This window comes from Arvicanthis niloticus, chromosome 26, assembly GCF_011762505.2.
Source record: "Arvicanthis niloticus isolate mArvNil1 chromosome 26, mArvNil1.pat.X, whole genome shotgun sequence".
NCBI lineage: Eukaryota > Metazoa > Chordata > Mammalia > Rodentia > Muridae > Arvicanthis > Arvicanthis niloticus.
The window spans coordinates 11942888-11967406 of record NC_133434.1 but is presented as its reverse complement, the minus strand read 5'-3'; the positions used below and the strand labels follow the sequence as shown (position 1 = coordinate 11967406).

Below are 24519 nucleotides of genomic sequence, written 5' to 3'. Positions count from 1 at the left end.
ACCAATTCTCTTGCCTTTGCTTCCCAAGTATTGAGATTACAGGTCTGTGCCACCTTGCCCTGCTTGCGGTATCCTCAACTTTGTCCCTTGGTCCTAGCCCAGCTTCAGTCTCAGCCCCAGTAACACCCATAAAACCTCTTGGATTTTAATTTAATTTTCCAGGATCTTTCTTCTCCCAAGGCTTACCGTAAGCTGCAGGAATTAGTGATGGGAAGTGTGGCCAGGGGTGAGGGGTGGGGGAGAGGACCAGAGAAAGCGTAGCTTAAATATCCTTAATAACCTGCCTGCCCTTTTTGTACATCAAACTGCCAAGAGCAAAGTTAGCAAACTGTTCTTGACTAGTAAAATTATATAGTGGATGGTAAGAGACAGCAGCGTGGGGGTCAAGGCTAAAAGACACGCTGAGAACTTGCACTTTAATTGATGAACCTAGTTTCCTGTGTGACCTCGAGGACCTTCCACCTCTTCTGTGGCACTCTCCATATCTTGTCTTCAGTTGCAGTTATTTATATAGTAATCTGACTTGCTGTTTGGGTCAGGGAACCTCTTTCCGCCGGAGCTGATAGGGGGGCCCAGAGATATGGGAGGAGCCTCGGAGATGGGCGGGGCTAGAAAGATGGGCGGGACCATAGAGGTGGGCGGAGCTCAAAAGATGGACAGACCTAAAAAGATGGGCAGCCTCTGGGATTCACAAAAGCAGAGTGCTGGTGGGGTTGTTAAAAAGTCTGGCTCTGGAGACTGTCACTTTCACCTTTCTTTTAAATTCAGGAGAGCATAAAAGAAAGTGCATGGCTGTGGAACAGAAGAAGGTCATTGTTCTACTTTTTAAAGACTGTAGTGGAGTCACGGTCTTGGCAGACTAATTTGTAGAGATAAAATACATTTCCACATTGATGAGGTGACAGTGTAAATGACCAGGGCAAACTGGGAGTCTGAGCACAGGTCAGAGCTAGTGAGGAGATATAGAAGTCAACTCTTGGCCCTGGAAGGGGAGCTTTTCCAGCTGGACAGCAGCAATGTCCTTGTTCCTCGCTGTCACCACCAGTGGGGTACAGTTAGAACTGATGATCCTTGGGGCTGCTGAAACCTGGGGCTGCTGGTCTTGGCACCTGCTCCTGGCTAGAACATGCTTCAGAGCATGTATAGCTTGGTGTGGTCCAGAATTAGACCTGGTACAGACCTGGTTGGGAAAAGTGTAGAGGGATCTAAATCAGAGTCTCTAATCTAAGAGGTCTGGAAGTCCCCTTGTGGTCCCCGGGCAGGAATGTTCAAATACCAGAAGAAACTGTTAGGCAGAAGCCCTGAGGTCAGAACAAGGCAGTTGTATGACTGGAGATGGTGCCAGTGTCTGGGGCTTCATCTGATGATGCCACCAGGACCCAGGAAAGGTCAGGTAGGGCTGGAAGATGCCAGGTTGGACACCCAAGGACAGATGACTTGTTAATATTTCCTGGAGGCTAGCAAATTACCCAGAGGGCTGCACACAGGCTTGCGGGGGGGGGGGGGGTCCACACTTTCCCAAGGCCATCCAAAGAAGGAAGATGGAAGAAACAGCTCTAACAGGGGCTTTGATTGGGGACAGGAGGTATCCCTCTGGAATCTTTTGTAAGGGGGGGGGCACAGTTCTGTTCTTGGGACACAAGTATGGCTGTTCTGAGGGAAGACGGGGCTTCCTGTTTGCTGACAGTGCAGCAGACACATCAGTTGAGCTCACCAGGCATGGGGAGCCTGGATGGGAGTGGTGAGCTATGACAGAGTGAATTTTTTTTCTTGCCTATTAAAGGGTTGTGTGTGTATGTAAAGGTTCCTGTACTTGGGTACTTACGTCTTTGGTGAAGTCTGAAAGAAATTTGAGGGTGCCATGGGAATGTGTATTTGGAGATCTGACCTGTCTTGAGAGATCAAGGAAGGTTCCTCAGAGGAGGTAATTTTTAAGTGAAATCCAAGACACAAGCAGAAGCCAGTGGGATGCAGAGAGAACACAGGCTTCATCGGGATGCAGAGGTGCGGGGCGGGGTGAGCATGACCTTCACTTCTTCATCCTATATAAAGACTCCTCCAGGATGCTTCACAGTGGACTGACCTGTGTCCTGGCCAGACATCTTGACTGTTTGTCCTTCCTGGGAGGTGGTCTTTTGGTCTTAGTTGGCAACAGCTCCAGCCTAAAGGAGGCTTCCAGACCTTTATCATCTGAGCAGGGATGGATGGGGATTTGTGGCCCCCAAACCTCTGCTAGTCCATATGCCCTGCTGTTTAGTCAGGAGTGAGTGCATGATGCTGGCTACTCACTTAATGGCCCAGAAAGGAGGCAATCATGTACCTTCCATCTGAGAGCACGCACAGAGGAAGCCCATTAGTGGCTGTACATGCACACCAACCTCTATTAGTTGGAGCAAGAGCAAAGGGCAGCACGGGGAAAGAAGTGATGCAGCTCAGCAGGGTGGAGCACACCTCTTTCGGTGTGCTAGGGTCCCTTGCAAAGGCTGGTGTTGAGGCTGGAGAGAGCTGTGAGTTTGGGACCAATAGCATTTCAGGAGACCTGGGAGGCAAGCTAAGGAAAAGGCAGGCAGATATTCACTTCCTCCTCATTCTTGCTTTGAAAGTAAATGATGCAGAGTGGAATCAAAACCACAGGAGTGGAAGTTCTCTTTCATTGAATGCCTCTGGGCTCCTACAGGGTAAGGCAGATGAACTTCGGTCAACAGGCAGGGGTGAGAGCTGACTGGCTTAGCCTGGCTCACAGGTATGGGTGGAGAGGGCAGAAGCCTGACTTAGACTATCCAGTCTAGGGTGCCCCTGGTCATGAGATTTACCCCAAACCTTAGAGGACTTTTAGGGGGCAGAGCCACGTGGATGCTTTCTGCTGTGTGTGTGGAGCTGAGACCGTGGTCCAGGGGAGCGTAAAGGAAGGCCCTGAGCAGAATCAGCTAGAATCCCATGTGACTTCCCAAAGCCACCCGGTGACCCTGAGCATTGGCTTTGGTGAGCCATGAACAGTCACAAAACCAGACCAATGAATCTAGGGGCAAGTGTTAGAGAGGTCCTGGTTAGGCTGATGGAGGCTGGCTGGAATACAGAGCAATAGCAGATTCCAGAACTCACCGAACATCACAGTGAGTTGGAAGAGACACGTAAATACAGAGACGTGTAAATACAGCTTCTTCTGCCTCAGTGCCACTGGGCACATGATATAAGGCCCTGGCCCTCTGCATTGAAATGAACAAGGTGATGGGATTGCAGCCTCGCATGATAACTCCAGAGGCGTTCCATACAATTCTAGGCCAGGCTTGCTCCTGGTACAAGTACCCACTCTTGGGGATGGTTTTCTGGCTACCCCCTACTATCCCTTGATTCAACCCGGAGAAGCTGCTGCTGTCTTGGGGCTGATTCACAGCCTTGGTTGCCTTAAACCCTGTCCAGAGTGGATCTCTTAGAATGGGATCGTCCATGTGTGGTGTGGAGGCTGCTGGCACTTCCCACCACCCCTGTAGCCCCGAGGTTGATAGGTTATTTTCTTTCTGTGTCTTCTTTCTTTTGGTGTGTAGATTACCCCCTTCTCTTCCCTCCTGTGCTCAAGACGTGATTTCGAGTTGGGCATGGCAGCATATTCCACTAACAAAATAACCCATCTAAACCAAAGTGAAGAAAACACAATTCCTTCTCGGGAGATACTTGATTCTAGTGAGTTATGTCCTTGATCTGAGAACAAATGTTTCTTAGTAGGTATCCTTAGGTCTCTTTCAGTCAGTCAGCGTGTGTGCCGACTCAGAGGTCCACACTGCCCCAAGCATCTCTCAAGAAGACTTCTTTGTTCCTTTACCAATTTATTTTAAGAGAGGATTTCAAGTACTCCACACTGGCCTTAGTGCCTTATATGTTCAAGGATGACCTTGAACATCCAATGCTCTTGAGTGCAGAGATGACAGGACTTTACCATTGAGCTTGGTTTATGTGGTGCTGGGCACTGGAGCCAAACTTGCTGTGTATTATGTAGGCGCTCTACCAACCAAGCTACAGTTAAGCAATCAGTCTCTCTCTAAAGCTGGCAGGTGAACATGAGAGATATAAAGATTTCTCAGACCCAGGCATTCAGAATATCTCAGAGAAAGTTGGAACTGTCTTGACTGAGAGTGAAGAGTGAAGTCCCTCTGCCTCCTCATTTTATTGACCCAGAGGTGGTGAATGACCTACTTAAAATCACAGCGGTGGTGAAGGACAGTGCCAGGATTCAGACCTGTTTCCTTTGCATCTTAATGCAGCAAATTCCAGCAGAGAAGTGTGACCTCAGAGGCACTAAGTAGGACCTTAGTTCTGGCTCCTCCCCTTCTCCACGCCTTGGGAACTGATGTCTTTTCTCTTTCCTTCCCATTCCAGCTTCGCTAACTCCTCTGTCCACTGGATGCTAAGGATTTCACAGAATGCCAGGCTCATGTCAAGGACTTCCCTGGATCTGAGGTAAGACAGGCGGCTGCTGTGATGTCCATTTACGCCGTCACTAAAAGACAGCAGAAGTGAACCACGTGGAGAGAACCGTGGTCTGTGTCCCTCTTGTAGGTAGGGGGATGGCTCAAGGGGAGGATGAGCATCTGCCAGGGGTCCAGGTTTAAGCAGCAATGGCTGATCTCCCAGCCACCTAGGTGGCCTAGGTAGCCTCTGTGCCAGAGGGCCATATAGAATTAGAGACTAGATCTAATCTAAACTTAGAACCTAGGAGTAAGGCATGCATATCACCTATGTCTGTTCTGCATACCACCTATAGCTGTATTTGGCTGGAACAGAGGCCCGGGTGAAGCATCTGAGAAAGAGGGCTTTGTAGAGGCCAGCGAGAAATGGATCCTTAGATTTACAGGAAGGAATAGGCCTAAAGGAAGGGCCTAACACACGCCCTTGGTACCACCTGCCATTGTTCCCCTGCCTATAGCGAGGGCCTTAGCAACCACTTTCTTTTGGAAGGCAGTGATGATTTTAGACTTTTATCTTTCACAGTCTCTGGCAGGCAGCACTTGATGCTTAAATCCCTCTGTGACACTTAGTTTTAATTGTCAACTTAACACAACCTGGAGTCACTTGAGAAGAGAGTCTCAGGGACAAACTGTCTTGATCAGGGTAGCCTGTGGGCATTCCGATGGGGGACTGTCTTAGCTGTCTGAATCAATGTACAAAGATTCCACCTGAAAGTGGGCGTCACTATTCCCTGGGTTGGAACCTTGTACGGTGTAGGGTAGAGGAAGCTAGCTGGTCACTAAGCATAAACACATTTGCACTCTTTTTACTCCGCACCCTCAGAAAGGGTCTTACTATGTACCATTGGCTGGCCTGGGAGTCACTATGTAGACTAGGCTGGCTTTGAACTCACAGGGGTACACCCATCTCTACCTCCCAAGGGTATGGGGTTAAAGGTATGCACCACTGTTCTTGACTTTAGCTGTGCCATGACTAGCTGTCTCAGGCTCCTGCTTGTGGTTTCCCTGCAGTGATGGACTATAAGCTGGAATCTCGAGCTAAAATAAAGCCTTTCTCCTCTGAGTTGCTTTTGGTCAAGGTCTCTTCTATCACAGCAGCAGACATGAAGCCAGAACACCCCCTCCCCCTTCAAAACTTTCTTTGCCCTTGTTTTGTTCCTTATGGTGGCTCTTTATTTTCTTTCTTCTTCTCCAGCCAGGCTCTCTCTTCTTGATTGCACATTCTCTCTATAGCTTAGTGCTATTGAGTCGAGACACCGAGTATCCACCTTGGGTCGACTCATTCCCTGCGAGGAATGATGGCGTGTGCCCGTGGGAGCGTGGGTTCCTATTGGGCGGAGTTGTGGTCCCCGCACGTCTGCCGTGGCTCAGTCAGCTGGAACTGAGGCTCAGAGTGGCAGAAGCGTGAGAATTTAACTGAGTTCCCTCCACGTGGTGCCAGGCTGGCATTGGGCTCGCCAGATCGTCCCTGGGCGGGGAGAGAACCTCAATCTGAAGTTCTGTGGGGGACAAGGGAGTGGGCCCAGAGGCCGGTGGTCTCCATTTGGGGATCCCAAACGCTGCTGGGGGGCCGCGGACGAACAGAGGCTGTGGGCATGCAGGCAGAACTGGCCAGTATTCGCTGAGAGAAACGAGGGAGAGAGGGAAGTGGTGCCCCCACTGCTTCCGGGGGAAAGTACTCACTTGGATCGGCAGCTCAGCTAGCTTGCTTGAAGACGGAGATTAGACACAGCTCGGTAGTTGAGACCTTTTCCACGGTTCCCACGGCAGGCCCCAAAGCACTAGAGAGTCCATGATTCCAAAAGGGTTTTATTTTCATGGCGGATGACAGATGAATCTGCATGCACTCCCCACTTAGGTCAGGGCGGACTTGACTTAAATAGGGAGGGAGGAGGGAGGGAGGTCTGAGAAATGAATACATAATTGGCTACGCCCTCTGGCCTTTAGGTATCTCATTAATATGGAAGTATCTTGAGGGTTTGAGGCCTGTAGCCACATCCTCTAACAGTGGAGGGGCTGGTAGGGGTCCTAGTGACTGAACTGCACAGATCAATGGCATGTCAGGAGCCTGGGGCCTGGGGGCGTGGCCAAACACCTGCTGTTGCCCCATTGGGGTCCGGAGTTTGAGGCCTGTGCCACACCAGAAACCAAGCCATCCCTTCAGACCCCTGTTTATTTCTCTACTCATTCAGCAAATATTTGTGGGCACCAAGTATGGCAGGACATATGTTCTGAGGTATTAAGATGAAGAGATGTATGCTCACAGGCAGAGAGAGGGAGAGAAAAGAGAGACAGAGAGAGAACACTCACACCAGATTTACAGAGACATCAGGCATCCGGTGTTGTTGAGAAGCAAGGACAGTGATTACTTCCAAGGGTGGTCAGAGAAACCTGTGCAAGATGGTGACATCCATGACATAAGAGGCAAACCTTTTTGACCCAAAGCTTAGCACAACCCAGGGGTGTAAGGCTGAAGAAGTAAAGGGAGCAGAGACGAACAAAAGCAAGAGGATGGGACATGGGAGAGGTTTGTGCAGAGTTAGCCCGCTGGGCCAGGAACTGGCTTCTTGTTTTGATGTGATGCGTCTCTTCTGGGAACTATACTACTCCATGGAGACATGGTCTATACACTGAAGCTGTAGTTGGGGAGATGGGCAGGAGATGCAGGGGTGGATAAGCATAGGACCAGGTCTCGAGAGAGACCACTGGAATATGAGAGCTACAGAAACCCAGTGGACAGGCCCCATTGTATCTTGGCTGTGGGGAGTGGGGTATGAAGGAAGAGCAAGGTTGGGGATACTTCTGGATCTTCCTCATGCAACAGAACTCATGGCTGTCTGCACACAGAGAGCAGAGCACAGAGCTGTCCTTGGAGAGGTACACAAGAGTTCTCCAACCTCGTTTTGTAACGCCCCAAGCTTTAAGTGCCTCAAGCATGTGCCTCATCTTTGCTGTGTTCCTGAGCTCCAGGCTCGCTCACCTGGCCACCCCCTGGGTGTCTGTAAGTGTATTTCACAAGCCCCCAGAGTGAATTCCTCAACTTGAAAACCAACCCCGAGTTCATCCTCTTTTCCTCTTTCCCCTTGCCACATCCTGAGTTTAAAGTGCCATCAGTTCAAGCTCCCAAGTTTTGAGCCCCTTCCCTGGCCCCCTCCCACTTTTACCGAGCCATCGTCTTCCCCATGGATCCACTGAAGCTTTTTTTTTTTTTCCAGAAAACAAATCTAACTGTGTAATTTTCTTTCTCAACTTCTTTAATTACTCCTTTTGTGCTTCTGACAAATTGAGTTCCCTTGGTGCTCCTGCCTCTGCCTGCCTCTCCATCCCCCTTTCTGATAATACCTAGGTACCACCCTACCCCAAGCACATTGTAGTCCCATAAGCAAGCCTCTCTCAGTGCCTCAGGCCTTCGCTTACTTATTATGTGATGATAATAAGTAATAAGGCCTCCTGGTTCTGCCCACCCTCCCATGCTGGTCGCCCTTGAAGGTCACACTTGTGAAGTGGGTTCTACTGAGACCCTTCCTCAGTTCTCTTTACACTCTATCCAAGGGAGACTGCTGGACAGCTGACACTCTCAAGTCACACTCGAGGACAATGCTCAACATTTCCCATTTCCCGTGTCTGTGAATGGCTCCCCAACATATCTGGTGCCCAATGTCAAAACCCTTCTGACTTCCCCAGGGTTCCTCGGTCTCACCATTCAGTCAGCTGCCAAGTCTGATGAATTCCAGTTCCTAAGAATGCCCCAGATTGCTTCTCTTCCGATTGCCCCCCCAATACTGGAAATCTCCTTGTAAGAGCTTTCCTGGATGTCACCAGCTAGTTATTTACGACGTTTCGAGCTATCAGCTTTCCTTTCTAGACAGCAGGAGCAGGAAGGTAGGACTGGCTGAGTAACCACATGTCTCTAATGATGAGCAAAATCCAACAGGTACCAGCTCCATGTTGATCCAATGAACGATGTTCCTTGTTCAAGGGGTAACACCTTTCAATTCTCCAAAATATCAGACTCCTGCTTACCTTCCCCATCTGCCTACCCGGTACCCAGCTACATGACCCTCATCCCTCAGATTCCTGGCCAAGTATCAGCTCCTATAGGAGTTCCCAGGCCCCCAAATCACACACCCAAAGCATTGTGTGATCCACCCGAGGAGCGTGGACACACGCTTACCCAATCCTCTGCTGCCTCTCAGTGCTGTGCTTTCCATGTGAGTGGGGCACTCAGCCGGGCATCTTACCAGGTCTGTGTGCCTCTTGTCCCTTAGTGTCCAGAGCTCTGTAGGAGCTTCTGGGAATTAATGCAGGAGGCTAGGACAGGCAAACTGTGACATTTTCCCGGAAGTTCTCCACCTTTCTGAAGGGGCTCTTCTATCATCATATGGTTCCTGTGTGGGGACTGATTCTGACGTGTCCTAGTGACATAGAGACAAGGGACTGTAACACAGTCTAGGTGGGCATATGTATGTAGATCCCGGTTCTCCCTTTCTGCTGGCAGTGTCAGGATGCCACCAATACCTCAGCTCAGCATGGGTGGGGCAGCAAAGTCCGGGACTGGGAGTCTTCAGTCTGCCCCCTATCCTCTGGTACATCAGACCTCTGTGTATGCCATACCGAGGAGGGTGAGGCAGAGCCAGGGATGGATAGGTTCTACAGATGCTGCGGAGTGTTACAGCTCTTAAAAAAGGAACAAAGAAGGTTGGGCAGCATTTGCAGGGAGGGCAGTTAGCCAAGGTCCTGGGTCCCATGATGGCAGCATGGCCGCTCTGATGGCAGCCTCTGCAGGCAATGAGAGCATGGCCAGGTAGGCAGGAGGGTCCAAGATCCAATGATAAGTGCTTCAAGAGAGAGAGCCCTTCCTCAAGTGTTACAGTTCAGTAAAGACAGCCACTCTCAGACGATTCCTTGGTGAAATAACTTGTGTGCTTTATTCCATGTGGACAAGGAATATATGAGTCTTGGGGCGTGGGATGGGATTTGGGTGGTAAATATTTTCTATTGGCTGAGGTTAAGATGCTGGTGATACTCTATTTGCATGGGGAAAGACTCCAGGTGCTGCCTTATGTGACTGATGGATATGAGTTCTAGAGCATGCACGGAGAGGGAGGGAGCAGCTCTACTCCCGATGTCCACAAACTTCTGATGGTCCCAGGGCTTGAGCATGCCCCACCTCACCAGCTCAGCTCTTAAGCCCGTCTGGTGGCGTGGGTCCACGTGCCCTACATATGTCGTTTAGAGGCGGCTCAAAGCAGATCTGAGAACTTCTTCTTTCTGACACATGTGTTTTTACCTTCTCCCTCTGTAGGTTATTATTATGTGACATTATATTATATGTATAACACACGTGTTAATGACTGCATGTCTATCTTAGAATCTAAACTCACAGAAAGAAGGAACTGGACCTGCGAAAACCTGTGGGGGGATCTGGGTATTTAAGGGAAGTAAGCACTCATCCATGGCACTCAGAGTCCCTTCGGTGTTCGGCCCTTCCTGGAAGGACCCTGTCCCTCTGTGTTGTCTGCTTTGAGAACAAGTGCTGATGTAGCGCCCCCGCCCCCATGTTTCCTCCATTCCCAGAGTCCTGGTGTTGAAGGAGACCTTGGAAACTGTGACTCAGTTTCTCTTTTGGAGTTGGAATTCTTCCAGTGGCTTTCTTTGCTGATTTCAGTCAGTATTGAAAGGGACCTTGAACACAACAGTTGTTACTTGTTTGGACTTCCTAGACCAAGAAACAGCTCCGAGTTAATTCTCTCCTGCCTTGAGCCGATTGTATCTCACGGTTACTGTTTTCTGGGCCATGTCCACACGATACCTGATAGTTCTCCCAGGGGTGAAATAACTTTCTAGAATCTTCTGGGCTCTTCCTGTGACCAGGCCTGGGACCTTAATCCAACCCTTCTTTGGAAGACTGAGTAGGGATCATGATTGGGACTGGCAAGGGCTGGCAAGTCCCCATATGGATCTTTCCCTTTATTGTCCTTCCTCCCAGAGCAGAGCCTTCCTCCTGTGTGCCTTCTGGATCCCCCACAACTGTCACTCATCTCTGACTTACCTAAATGCTTGTCACCCAGAGGACAGGAACATTTGATTGCTGGAGGGCGGGGGTGGTGGGGGGAGAAAGCCTTTTCTTTTTTTAAGCTTTTCGAAAAGTGAGTCATGATTGGCCTAAAAATAGCCCATGGAAATCAGAAGAAACAAACACATACAAAAAAAAATGATACTGAAAATCCAGAGTGCCTAATTATAGGAGAAAAGGAAACGCTTCGGCAGAATTGGGATTCCAGTGACGTTTTCCTATTTTCTTTGAATCAAATATTGTGCATGGGAATGAAATAGTGTCTCATTCCTAATAAATTTTCCAACCCAGGGACTCAAAGTCCCTCTGCCATGCTATTTACAGCCTTTCTGGGCATCCCTGAGTCTTCGACACTTGGACACACTCCCCTCTCTGCTTTTCCCTGGACAACCTCCGTACACCACCATAAAGCCCAGGGCACAGTGATCGATCAGGTAGCCTGTCACTGTTTCTCAGCCCAGACACTGAGCAAGCACCTTGGGTGAAGAAAGCTCTGTAGAGGGCAGTGAAAAAAAAAGATTATTGAGTAGATGGTTCATGGGCCTGTAGGAAAAAAACCAAAAGAGTGATCCTTAAGAATTATCCCGGGTTCACCAAGTACAAGTTCAACTGGAACAAATTCCCACTTCCAGCTGATGGATTTCTTTGCTTCTAGACAGACAGTGCACCCAGGAATGTGGCAAATCTGGGTTTTGGCAGGTGTTCTGTAAAGACTATGGCATTATCCTCTGGGACAAGATGGAGATTTGTGGGGTAGACAGTAACGGGGTTGGATGGATTAGCAGACGAAGTGCCATCTGAGCCAGCCATATGGGGAGCTGCCAAGAGGGTGTGTGTGTGGTGCAGTCTCTGGCTAAATTAATCAAAGTGCAGGACAGGGGAGGTGGTAGCTTCCTCTGAGCTTGGCAGTGGCTGGACCACATCTGGAGCCTTGTATTTCATTCCAGGAGCAACGGCTGAGTGAGGATGCTGACAAATGGTGTGGCAGTTGGAAAAGGGACATGGGGTAGCCCAAGGTCACTATACCATGCCATGTGGGGAGTCATTGAGATTGCCAGGGAACCTAAACCTGGGAGACAGACAGACCGCTAAGTGAATCCTGACAGCCATTTTCAAATATTTAAAGGTCTCCTGGAAGACTGGGTGGAATGCTAGCTGCAGTGTTAGAAATGCCTGACTGATCGGCAGATTTTGGTGTGAGCCATAGTAACCAATCCAAAGTAACAAAAGGCAGTAACCAGTAACAAAAAGTAACAAAGTAACAAAGTAACAACAAAGTAACAACAAAGTAACAACAAAGTAACAAAGTAACAAAGTAACAAAGTAACAAAGTAACAAAGTAACAAAGTAACAAAGTAACAAAGTAACAAAGTAACAAAGTAACAAAGTAACCAGTAACAAAGTAACCAGTAACAAAGGGCAGGTTGGGATCCCTGTGAGGCCAGCTGCCTTTTCTTGCCTGTGAGATGTTTCTCCCTTGGAAGAACTGACTGGAAGGGTCTTCTCTTTTCTGGTCATTATAAATAAGCCCAGCCTTGTACTGAGCCCGGAGGAGGATACAGGGATACGCTACAGGACCCTAGCCTTGAGGCACTCTTATCTGAGTCAGAGAGTTGGACCTATGAACAGATGCAGGGCTTTTATTGCGTAAGAGGAACAGCATGGGATGGCAAGGCTGGAGCCTGCTCATTGATTCCTACCCAGGAGCTATGTGACACGGTGTGTGTGTGTGTGTGTGTGTGTGTGTGTGTGTGTGTGTGTCTGTGTGTCTGTGTGTCTGTGTGTGTGTGTGTGTGAATGATAGCTGATCTCCATGCTCCACAGCCCCTTGTGTCACCAGGGGTCGATTTGTTAGTTTCAGATAAAGTCTCATGTAAATCAGGTTAGCCTCACACTTGTGGTGCCGCTGAGAATGACCTCGGTCATGGTCACGCTGTCCCTGTTTCCTGAGAGCTGGGGTTCCAGGTGTGAGCCACTGCACCTGGCTCGTGTGGTGCTAGTGATGGAACCCAGGGCCCCATGAATGCTAGAAAAGTACTCTGACAGACGAGCATGTCTCCAGCTCAATAGGAATCTCTACAGCATCACCCTTGACTTTTACAGTGCCCTGAGCAGGGTGGCAGAGTGACTCTGATCCAGGGGTCACTGAAGGCCCTAACCAAGGGAAGCAATACTGAGGCCTTTCCCAGATGGTTCACTTTACTATGGCAATGAGAAGGGTGGAGACTGGCTAGTGGGTAGGTATCTTACTTGGTTAAAGCTGAAGGGCATATATATATATGTGTGTGTGTATGTATATATGCATACATATGTATGTATGTATATATACATATATACACATATGTATGTATATATACATATATATACACATACATATATATGTATACACACACACACACACATATATATATATGGCATACTCATACTAATTTATTTTTTGATGTTCTGGAGGTTGGGAAGTCAAAGATCAAGGTGCTGCCAGATTCTATGTTTGATGGGCTTTATGGTTCAGAGACAATGGCTTCTTGCTATGTTCTCACAGACTGACACAATGAGATATTTCCCTGAGGACCCTTTGATGAAGGCACTAATCCTGTTTGTAAGGGCTTCATTCTCATGACCTAAGAACCTGTCAGAGGCTCTGCGTCCTAATACCGTCACCCAAGGGTGGATTCCAAGGTAGAAATAGGGGACTACAAACATCCGTTACAGAGCTGAAAGCTACGTCTCTGAGCTGGAGGAGAAAGAACAGCAGGGCAGCCAGACCCAAGGCATGGGACTCAAAGCCTGCAGAAGGGGTCTCACTGGAGAGCCCAAACTATTGAGTCTCTACCTGAAGGTTGAAGGAGGAGAAATGTTAAAGATGACATCATGCATAAAGCTTACCACCAGAGGAGTGTGTAGCTTACCTGTAGTCTTATAGCTTGGAAACCAACAGCACAGGGAAACTCATCATGAGGGAGGCCAACCTGGGCTACCCAAAGAATTCTAGACCAGCCAGAGGTACAGAGTGAGACCCTGTCAAGACAGTTAACAGACAGACAGACAGACAGACAGACAGCAGAAAAACAACAACAACAAGATGAAAACGGCTTACTGTCATATTGCAGAAGGCTTTCCTTTTTGAGAGCAGAACAATGGATAATCATATTCTGTGACTTTGATCTTTGACTGTACCCCTGGTCAAGCTACTAGGGTGCTGGGAGAAGACCATTCCTGTCCACAAACTCCCTGGGGGGAAGAAGCAGATGTTTCACTGTGAGCCTAGGGAAGTGGGGCCTGAGCTGATCCGGCTTCTGCCCAGGCGAACTCTACAGATGATACCCTTTCCCCACGGCCTCCTTTTCTCCCCTTCTCTCTTCCTTCTTCCATCTCCCCTCATTTCTTTCCTCCTCCTCTTCTCCTCTCCTTCTTCCTCTCTCTCTCTCTCTCTCTCTCTCTCTCTCTCTCTCTCTCTCTCTCTCCTTCTTCCTCCCTTTCCTCCTCCAGGCAAAATAATGAGGTTGCCCAACTGGCAGTGCGCATGCCATCAGGGTGTAGAATGAAGACGGATGACTGTAGCTAAGAGACAATTTGAAAAGGGATAAATACAGGCAACAAGTTATTCACTACGGCAATTTGTAAAGAGCGTTAAGAACCTGCAGATGGGTTGTTTCACATCATCTCCTTTTCCATTTGCAGCCTGACAGGCCCGGGTAAACGACAGTGATGGATGGCTTTGAGCAAGGCCCCTTAATCTACCGCTCTGCCATTGATTAGTTTGGCTCACACTGCACCTCGAGGGGCGGTAGACGTGACCTGTCTCTCCTAGAAACCATAGCCTAAGCTGGGCTTTTGGACCTGGGGAAGAATGCTTGGGAATGGGGTAGAGGGCTTGACACTGGGGACACAGTGACTAACAGCCCAGCAGGAGGCAGGAGATGCAGTTTATAGGTAGAGATATGAGGCTAGAGGGAAGGAGCAGGGGCTGAGAATCCAGAGTTAGCTCCAGCCCCAGCTTCCACGAGTGGCCCCACCCCTCCATCGTGACTGACTGGCACCGTGGTTGTGGTCAAGAATTCTGCAGTGTGTACTTGATTAAATGCCTTGCTCCAACTGGATCAGAAAGGAATGCTCCTCCAGGGGTCTGAGCAGGAGAATCCCACCTTTCCCAGGTAGCAGGTGATACCCTGCTGGGAGGACTGACCCCAAGCTGAGTTAGGAGATCCAGAGGAGCAGAGAGAAAAGGCCCGTGAGGGCATGGAGGTGGGGAGGGCACGGCTGGCGGGCTGCTGCAGAGGGAATGGAGGTACATCGAGGAGCTCATACTTGGAATAAAATGCTTGGTTCCTTTCAGAGCCCAAGAGATGGGAGAGTGGAGACACCGGAGAAGAGGGGCTACCATATTGGAGAAAGCCTTTGAGTGGAATGTGAGGACTACCGTCCTGTCTCCACTCTTACGGTGGTGTGGGGAGCTGGATGCTGTGCTCTGGGCAGTGGCTGTAATCTTGCTAGCTTTGGCATCTGGGGGTTTTCAAAAGGGAAATGAGAAAAATCACAGCAGCCTGCGCTGGGAGTGAGCTTCGCTCTCTACAGAGAACCTGACTGTGACTATGAAAAATCCCACTCCATCTTTGTGAAAAATCCAGAGCATGTGTGTGTGGGGGGGGGGGAAGTAAGAAGATAAGAGTTCTTGTGCCCATTTTAAGGCCAAACAAATAGAGGCTCAGAGTGGTCACGCAACTCGGCTAAGGTTGCATAGCTTGTAAGTAGCAACGCCACATGTCTGTGAGACTCCTGTCCTCAGAGAAAAGCAAGGCTAATGAGGAGCAGATTAAACAAATTTTCAACCAACCCTTGCCTACGTTTTAATCTTTAGAACAAAATGTGCTCTTATAAAAACCAGGCAATCACTGCCTGCTGGTCCATGAGCCTGAGAGCCCCTGAAATGCCCAGTCATGCCAGAAAGAGGATGAGAATACAGATCAGGACTGGTTTCCTTAGAAATGGGCTGAACACTGATTGAGACGACCATCCTAGGGTCTGGCATCCTTACCAAGGGCACTCTATCTGAAGCACTGCTGCTCTTCACCATCTAGTTCAGAGCCCGCCACCTCCTGGAAGTCCTCTCAGATTGCCACAGTGAAATGAGGACTGTCCCAGATACACATAGCTGGAGCATCTGCTCACATCTGCCTGATGTCCCTGCAGCTGCTTAATAAACGTAATGACCTTGTGACTATGCTAGAGAGATCCAAGGTCTTTATGCTGCTCTGAGGCAATGACCCTGCCAGTCAAGTTAAGATGACAGAGTTGAAAGCCCTTTGGGTAACTTAGCTACCATCTGCCCTTGGACACTCACTTTGCCCTTCAAGGGTTCATGGTTCTGAAATTGTAGACTTCAGGGATGGTGGTGGTGAAGAAAGATGCCTTCCATGGTCATTAGTCCACAGCCCGGACATGGAGTTTGTGAACTGCAGAAATCCGTCCTGAAATCAGAACAGGAAGAAGTGGCTTTGGCTTCGGGACCTTTTTCTTCTTTTTAAATCCTACATCTGATTTTGATGTTCAGCCAGAGCTGAGAAATAATGACCTCCAAGGAGAGCCGCAGCAGATCTCCCTAATTGAGTTCCATGCATTAGGGCACTGTGCCGCGCGACCGTTTGCTCACTACACCTCGGTGGCTGTCTCATTTTGGGGTCCTAAGAAAGTAGACTTCAAGATACAGATCTGTGGATGGCATTCAGAGAACACCCGAGGGAGACAGGAGAGCAAGGATGGGCAAGGGAGATCTCTAACATCCCCTGAGGTGGCTACCAGAGGCAGAGCAGTGAAGTGTCTGACCTCCCTTCTCCTTGGGCCAGACCAGCTCCAGGCTTCCCTGGAAGATGGTACCTATGTTGTTGGAGGACACCTGCCATAAGGAAGAATGGCTTTTGGCTCCCAAGGGCATTTATGGAGAAAGACCCAGCTGGGTACCAGAAGCTCCAAGCAGCTGGAGGCATGGCTGGATTTCTAGAGGCTTCTAGGATGTTCACAATAGCAACTGCAGTAAAGGAAGACAAGAGATCTGAGCCCAGATTTACAGAACTAACTGTCTGCAGACATTGGATGGGCCATGGCAGCAATATCAAGATACACCAGGCTGGCGACCCATCTCTCCCAGCACTTGGGAGGCAGAGGCCCAAAGGCCACAAGTTTGAGACCAGCCTGGGCTACATAACAAGACCTGCCTTCCAAATGAAAATTTTGTTCCAGTATTATTATTATTATATATATTTGTAATAGAATAGGAAGTATGTACCCCATTTGTCTTAATCCTTATGTCGGAAACATAGTTTATTTTTGTTCTTCAGAGTAACATTTGGCCAGCTGTTAGGTCACATGTCTAAGAGCATCTGGAGGGGCTTCTGCAGAGGATGGTGACCCTATTTGCATCTGATGAGGGAATGGAAACCTCGTCAGGATGACCTCGTTTGTTCTAGGACACCTCCATGCACCCTGGCACGAGGCCAGATGTACTGACCAACAGGATTGTCATCCAAGTAACTTGACCTGGGGCAAGGATGGTCCAAGGATGAGACATGCTGTCACCCTGGTCTCTCCCTGTGGGCTGGCTAGAGATGTCTGGGTCTCATTCTGAGATGTGGGGTTTGGGGTGGCACTATATGTTCATCTTTGTTTTAAGGGTTTCAAAAAGGGCACAGGAGGAGAATCAAGGGTGAGCAGTGGGTGCCTTCAGCCTCCATGTTGGGACACTACTGTATACGCCGAGCTGCTGAAAGCCAAGCTGGGGAGGGAGTATAATATTTTCCTAGGAGCCATGGGCAGGGTGAGAAGCTCTTTGGTTGGGGGAGCACTGTTGGGATCGCCATGGGCAGGGGAGCACTGTTGAAATTGCCATGGCCCGTCTGTGCACATATGTATGCCCAACCACCCTCATCTTCACTGTTTACTGCTCTTTCACCAGAGTCCTCCCCAGACCGAGGAGTGTGAAGGTGGGATCAAATCATCTCCGTCACCTGAAATCCCCATCACCCATTCTGGCCCAGCATGAGTGCAGTTTCTCTCGCATCCAACCAGTTTCTGCCCATCTAGCTTGGTAACCCTTGTTCACTCTTCAGGAAACATCCAAGGCTCCTTCTCAAGGTACAGTGGAGATGCCAGAGGCATCAAAATCAGGAACACTGGCCACTTGGGGATTACAAAGATAGCTTTAGGGTTGAGATACCAACACATAGAGGTGTTTAAAATTAGCTCCAGACTGTGGGGTTCAGAGATAGAGTGAGGAGTCCAGCCTGTCTGGAAACCAGGTCTAGGGAAAGTACTATGAGCTGGTCTGGCAACTGTCCTTGAATGAAGCCATGAGGGAGGATGAGAGTAGGGGTGATGGAGGGAAGGTGTCAGATGGAGGCCCTCAGGTCAAGAACAAGGGTTCAGCCAGGAGTGAGTTGGGATGGGGCACAGATTGAGTGAGGCCAGGAGTGGAGAGTGCAGTGAATTCTCTGGCTGCTTGGAGAAAACTCCATAGAGTCTGTTGTCTGTTGTCAGCCCAGTGTAGTGGCCCCGCCTCCTGGAAGTAGCTGCGGTTATGCCCGGAGAATGCAGACACTGAGTAGGGTCTGTGTTGGTGGACTCAGAATGACCCAGAAGCTGTGAGGACTTTACTTTGGGAATGAATGGGCCAGGTGAAAGCCAGATAACATTGCAGAGTAACATCACCGTGGGCTGTGACACTGTTTGCAAATGATTCCTTGGGTCCTTCCTAGTTAGGACCAGATAAAAATGACCTCCCCCTGGAATGGAAGAGAGAACAGTGGGCCCCTCAGACTCTGACTCCCCTCTTCTATCAAACAAGTGGAACTTTTATATCAGCAGTATGTCTCAAAGAGGGCGGAGGAGAGCCAATGCCCAGCACTGCCAGGCTTCGCAATCTTTTTCAGCTTTCTGCCTTTCTGGAGTTTTAGTCAGCTTCTTCCTTCTCATGCGGAGGGGTTTGTGGGTTCTGTTTCGGTTCAGATGTGCTATGTTCTACGGTGGCCTTATGTGTTGAAGACTTGGTCCCCAGGAGGTGAATCCAATCACTGAGAAATGGTGAGATCATGAGGGCTCTGATGTCATCCTGAGACTAACCAGCTCATCACTGGAGTCATCAGCTGATGACACCAGGAGTCATTGGAGGCTCAGGAGGGGTGGCCTGCCTGGAGAAAGTGGTTCACTAGTGACACACATTCGAAGGTTTATCCGGTCTTAGCCCCTTTCTGTTATTACTCTGCTTCTGGGTGCCATGAGATGAGTAGTCTCTGTCATATGCTCTTTCCATCAGGATGTTCTCTCTCACCTCAGGCCAAAACAGTGAGTGGGTCAGCTGAACTTGAATGGCTTCTCTCAGGTTTGTCATAGTGACAAAAAGCTGAGTAGTATGCCTGGACATGCCTGCAAAGACTTCTTAGGGTCTGAGCCTTTCCCCAGGGTGTAAGCCTTGATCCTGCTCAAGCAAGGGGCTTTGTACCTGTATTTCCCCCTCAGCCTTCTCTGGAGGACAGGTCACAGGGAAAACAGGACAGTCAGACCTTTTGGGTCAGCAACCTTCGAAAAAGAGGAACCTCCTGCCAGCTTCTAGGCCAGTGGTTCTCAACCTTCCTAATGTTGCATCCCTTCAATACAATTCTTCATGTTGTTGTGACGACCCCCCACACACACACACAACATAAAATTATTTCCTTTGCTAGTTCACAACTGCTATTTTGCTGCGGTTATAAATCATAATGTAGAAATCTGATAGGAAGGATATCTGTTATGTGACCCCTGTGAGAAAAGTCATTTGACCCACCAAAGGGGTTACGACCCACAGATTGAGAACCACTGTCCTAGGCGGGGATTGCCTACTGCCCCTTATATATGAAAGAACTAGCTGGGGTATGAGCTTTAATCCCAGTCTATTGAGTACAAGTGTGCCTGGGCTCTTCTCTACCCTGTGTGTGTTTTCCAGGATGCATTAATGAGGTTTCCAGAATGCCCAAAAACACAAGGTTCTGTGTAGAAGGATGGCTGCTTTTCTTTCCACCGGTGCCAACCCTTCCTAAAGCCATTCCTCTTCCTTTTAATCCCAGCCTTTCGCTAAGACAGATATTTCTAGTGAACACTAAGGTCATCCAGTCCCTTGAGGCCTCAGAACCATCTCTTTTCTCTATTACATATATGTTGTGTGTGTATGTGTGTGGCCACATGCATGCCCCAACACACCAGACACAGTGAGCATGCCACGGTTTGCATCTGGATGTCAAAGGACAAGCTTCTGCTGTTTGTTCTCTCCTTCCGCTGTGTGGGTCCCGGGATCAAACCCAGGCTGTCAGTCAAATGCATGTACCCGCCTCGTCATCTGTTTCTCTAACTGGAGACAGTCTGGCCATTGTGGTGTCTTTCCCTCTACAGCACCTTGGGACACTTAGCCCTAGGGAAGAGTGGAGAACCTTAACACAGAATATGGACCCCTGAAGTGGGAAGGCAAGGGAGTGGAAGGGATTGTGGAACACACCACTCTGACTGGTTTTGGCAGTTTTGAAGGTCATTTTTCCCCCTTTCCACCAAAGAATTTAATTAGGCTTCCACGAAGCAGTTAGATTTAGGAGCGGAACATTTTTAGCTCCCCTGCAGGGAGGGCTCATGAATATTAAAGGCCAAGGATGGAGGCAAGAGACAGGAGCAGGCCAGCTCATACCCTGCTCGATTCCTGGGAACTAGGCACGTGGGCACAGGCTGAGGGCATCTGGGGTCCCTGCGCGGGGGATCCATTGCAGCAGTCCCATGTCACTGAAAGTCACTGTCACCGTTCTTAATCTGGTCACTATCCTGCTTCACAGTGTTGCTAGTGTAGAGGGGCCTATTGGCCTAAGGGTGTAAGCAACAGCAGAGGGGCCAGCCTGGAGCAAGCCACTGAAGACCTACTTCTGAATCTCTCTTGTTCCTGCCACCCGGAGAGTGCCAAATGCCAGGGCAAGCAAAAGGGAGCTCCTATACCAGCCTCCCCTTGTTTTTTGAGACAAGGTTTCTCTGCGTAGCCCTGGTTGTCCTGAAACTCACTCTAGACAAGGCTGGCCTTGAATTCACAGAGGTCTGCCTGCCCCTGCTTCCTAAGTGCTGGGATTGCAGGTGTGTGCCACCACTGCCTACCCGGCTAGCCTCTCTTCTAAACCGGACTTAGCTCAATCACTTCAGAGATCGAGGGCTGATGAGCCAAGATGGCTTAATAACAAAAGGACACAAAGATGAACCATAATCTGCTCATGATCCTCTAGAAGAGGCAGACAGGCATTCCAGAGTCCATTGGCAGGAAGATGTACAGGCCAGAGCATGCTGTGGAAAGGCTGGATTCTTGGGTCTGAGGGATGTTAGCAGGTGTGGAATGGCAGACAAGAACTTTTACGTGGCTGGTCAGCTGGCCACTATGGGGGCTAACTTTCTTGCCACCTCAGGACCACCTTTGGCCAGCTTAGCAATTGATAGTAAGCAGACTTCTCCTTTTGCAAGGGCCCTACAAAGCGCAAATTTGTCCAGACATTGTCCTTCCTACCATCCCATTGGAGCTTCACTCATAGCATCTTCAAGAAAGGGGTTCAACAGGGATGCACTTCTGCTTCCATTTTGCAAGTGGGAAAGCGAGACACTGTGTATCAGTTTGGTCAATGGGTCTAGAAGATCCCAGGTGCCTGGCTCAGTACTTTCCTGTTTTGCCTGTCACAGTACTACTTGAAGTACAGTCAAGGCCACCAGAAGAGGCTCTGGGATGTGTCAGAAGGAATTTGAAGTGTTTTATGTTACGTATTAGATGACACAGTAGATTGTTATTCGATCAATTTTAACATTGTAGACACACAAGATGGAGTCCATCTGTGCTTATGGCCTAAGGTACTCATGAAATAAAGCATATCACTCCTGTGCCTTTGTCAGTTCAATGTGCTATAACAGATGGTTTGGCACCTAGGGCTGCAGGGGGACTCCAGGACCCCCATAAATACCCAAATCCCTGAGAGCTCATGCTCCTTATAGAAAATGGTTCAGTGGGCCCGGTGAGACGGCTCAGTGAATAAAGACACATGTGGCAAGCCTGGAGACTCGAGTTTGATCCCTGGACCCCCACAGGATGGAAGGAAAGAATTGACTCTTTCAAGTTGATCCCTCATGTCCACGTGTGTGCCATGGCACATCACATACACATAAGCACAGACACAAAACAAATGCGTGTTAAAGAATATTAACATGGTACAGTGTCTGCATAGAGCCGTTGGGCTTCCTTCTGAATATTTAAAAACATCTCTAGGTTACTTGTAACAGTTAAGACAACAGATGATGGACTGGGGGTGTAGCTCAGTGGTGGAGTATTTTTCTAGCACGCGCAGGGTCTTGGGTCTGATCTCCAGTTTAAGCAGAGTATCTGCAGTTTCTAAACCATATTATTTAGACACTAACAATGGAGGGCAAAGTCTGTGCATGTTCCACACAGACACAGTTTTCTCGCAAATATTCTCAGTCTTTGGTTGGTTTAATATATGTGTGTAGAAATGGTGAACCCAGAAATTGGCTATACCAAAGACAGGCTGATTAAATGGCAGTTTTTCATAGTTTTTGGAGGCTGAGAGGTCCAAGACCAAAGTGTTGGCTGGTGGGGATCTGGTTTACATGTGGCCACCTTCTTACAGTGATCTTGTGTGCAGAAGGAGAAAAGAAACCTGGCTGGGTTCTTCTTTAAAAAAAAAAAATCACTAGTCCCACCCTAAGGGTGCCAGCCATCTGACCCATCAGAACCCACCCACCACTCTGATTAAGCTCTGTCTCCAAATACCTTCACTTTGAGAGTTTAGACTTCAATGTATGAACTTGGGGGACTCAGTTCAGCCCAAACCCTCCTATCTATTGCCCAGTGCTTATGCCTGGTTATAGTGCCCACCTGCCCAGAGCAGAAGAAGAAGCATGAAGTGGGTAGTTTGATTCACACATATGTCTAAGCGCCCCCAAAGAGCTGGCTGGATACTGCACTGAATTCTTCAGGTCATGCAGATTTCAGGAAGCCAGGATGCTGTGGAATGGGACTGCTGTATCCTGTGGGCTGGGGAAAGGGGACCCCTGCAAAAGGGATTAACATCCAGGTGCCTATTTACTGGTGTCCAGTGTCCATGGACAGTGTTGGTAAATGGAGCAGGAAAAGGTCTGGTGGCGGTGCAGTGCAGAGCTGGGAGCTGGAGTTGTCTTCCCTGAAGGCTGATCGCTCTGTTCTTGTTCATCTGCCTACAGAAGCCTCCTTATTCCCTGAGCCAGAGCCCAAGGCAGCCAGGGCCAGCCACAGGGCTCACAGCCGAGAACTGTGCAAGAAGAGACCGCCATCTTTCTAAGTGCTTCCTTCAGCTCCTCCACAGTGACCGACCAGAAAGTAGCCATCTTGCCACCAAGGCACAGATTCCAAGCATGGAGTGATGTGTGCAAGAAGTCTTCAGACAGGTTGTAGAGCTTGCTTGCCGGTTCTGCTGCTGTGAAGGGGGCTCTGGTGTGCTGTCTAAGCAGTTCCATGCTGCTTTTCGGAAACACGGACTACACTGAGCCTCTGGGTTGGACCACTTATGAATGCCAGAGGGTCTTTTGTATCCCATCCCACCCAACCCCACCTCACCCTATCCCACCCAACCCCATCCCACCCCATCCCATCTCACCCCATCCCACCCCACACCATCCCATCTCACCCCATCCCACCCTACCCCATCCCATTCTATCCTATCCTATCCTATCCTATCCTATCCTATCCTATCCTATCCTATCCTATCCTATCCTATCCTATCTCTTTCTATTCTTGGCTTATTGCAGACTTGCTTTGTGATCCTGTGCAGGGCTCTCACCAGCTTTCTCTTGAGGACAGGATGATACCAGCTTCAAAGCACCTGGATTTTTTTCCCCACCTAGTATTAGACTTGTTTTGTTGTTGTTGTTTGTTTGTTTGTTTTTCTCAGCAGGGGCAAATTTCAAAGCAGCTTTATATTTTGAGTGCAAAGGCCCAAGGGGAATCAGGGAACAGCAGCTCTGAGTCCATGTTTAGGGATCACCTCTATCCCCTTCGTGATTCTTCTTCTTTTTTTTTTTGCCCTCCTTTGAACCTGTTCCTGAGTCAGCAGGGGACATGCAGGGGTGTCCTATGCTGAGTAGGGATCTGGGTGGACAAGAAATGTCCATATCTCCACCTCGCAGGTACCAGTCAGACAGCAAAGTCCTCCGCCTGCTGCTGGGAAACTTCTTAAGGCTTCCTCCACCCTCAGCCCTCCACCCTCCAGCTCACCATCTGCAACTCTCTGGCCACCCATCCATCTTGCCTATCCATGTGCCCGTAGCACACGCTCCCAACCTTGTCAACTTGAAATTAAAGACTTGTTCTGCGAGCCGGGTCCTTTCCAGAGACGCTGCACTTTGATTATCCCCTTGGAAGGAGCTGAGCGGCTGTTTTGGTTAGTGGTGTTTCAGGTAGAGGTGTTGGGAGGCAGAGGAGGAGGGGCAGGAGGAGCGCAAGGGCTGCAGAAAGCTTTGCCTATTAGGAGAGGAACACCTGGCTGAGCCAAGAAAACTCCGTGCCAGTGTTTTTTTTTTTTCTTTTTTCTTTTTTTTTCCCTAGGAGAAAACTGACCTCTGGTTTGGGTGGTTATGAGCCTGCTTAGAGAGGTTCCAGCTGGTTAGAACGCACTGCCTGCGCAGGCCTGGAGGATGCAGAGGCTGAGGTGATGGCTCAGGCCACAAAGTGCTTGCCACACAAACATGAGAAACTAATTTGATCCCCAGAGTCCATATTTTAAGAAAATCTGAACGTGGTTGTGCATGTTGTAATCCCAGCATTAAGAAGACAGAGACGTATTTCCTGGGGCTCACTGGTCAGCTAGCCTAATCTAATCTGTGAGCCATACCTCAATAAGAGACTGTGTTTTGAAAATACACGTTAGACAGCACTGGAGGAATGATAGCTGACAT

At 49.1% G+C, this 24519-nt stretch overlaps 1 long non-coding RNA gene across 1 annotated transcript in view; it reads left to right on the top strand.

Moving 5' to 3' along the window:
* The window catches only part of LOC143438863 (uncharacterized), a 57211-nt gene extending 34115 nt beyond the window's left edge, over nt 1-23096 (top strand). The window contains exons 2-4 of the long non-coding RNA XR_013107430.1: nt 4375-4455; nt 17489-17667; nt 22810-23096. This is a non-coding gene — a long non-coding RNA (uncharacterized LOC143438863). The remainder of the gene's footprint in view (nt 1-4374; nt 4456-17488; nt 17668-22809) is intronic.
* Nucleotides 23097-24519: the final 1423 nt, after the last annotated feature.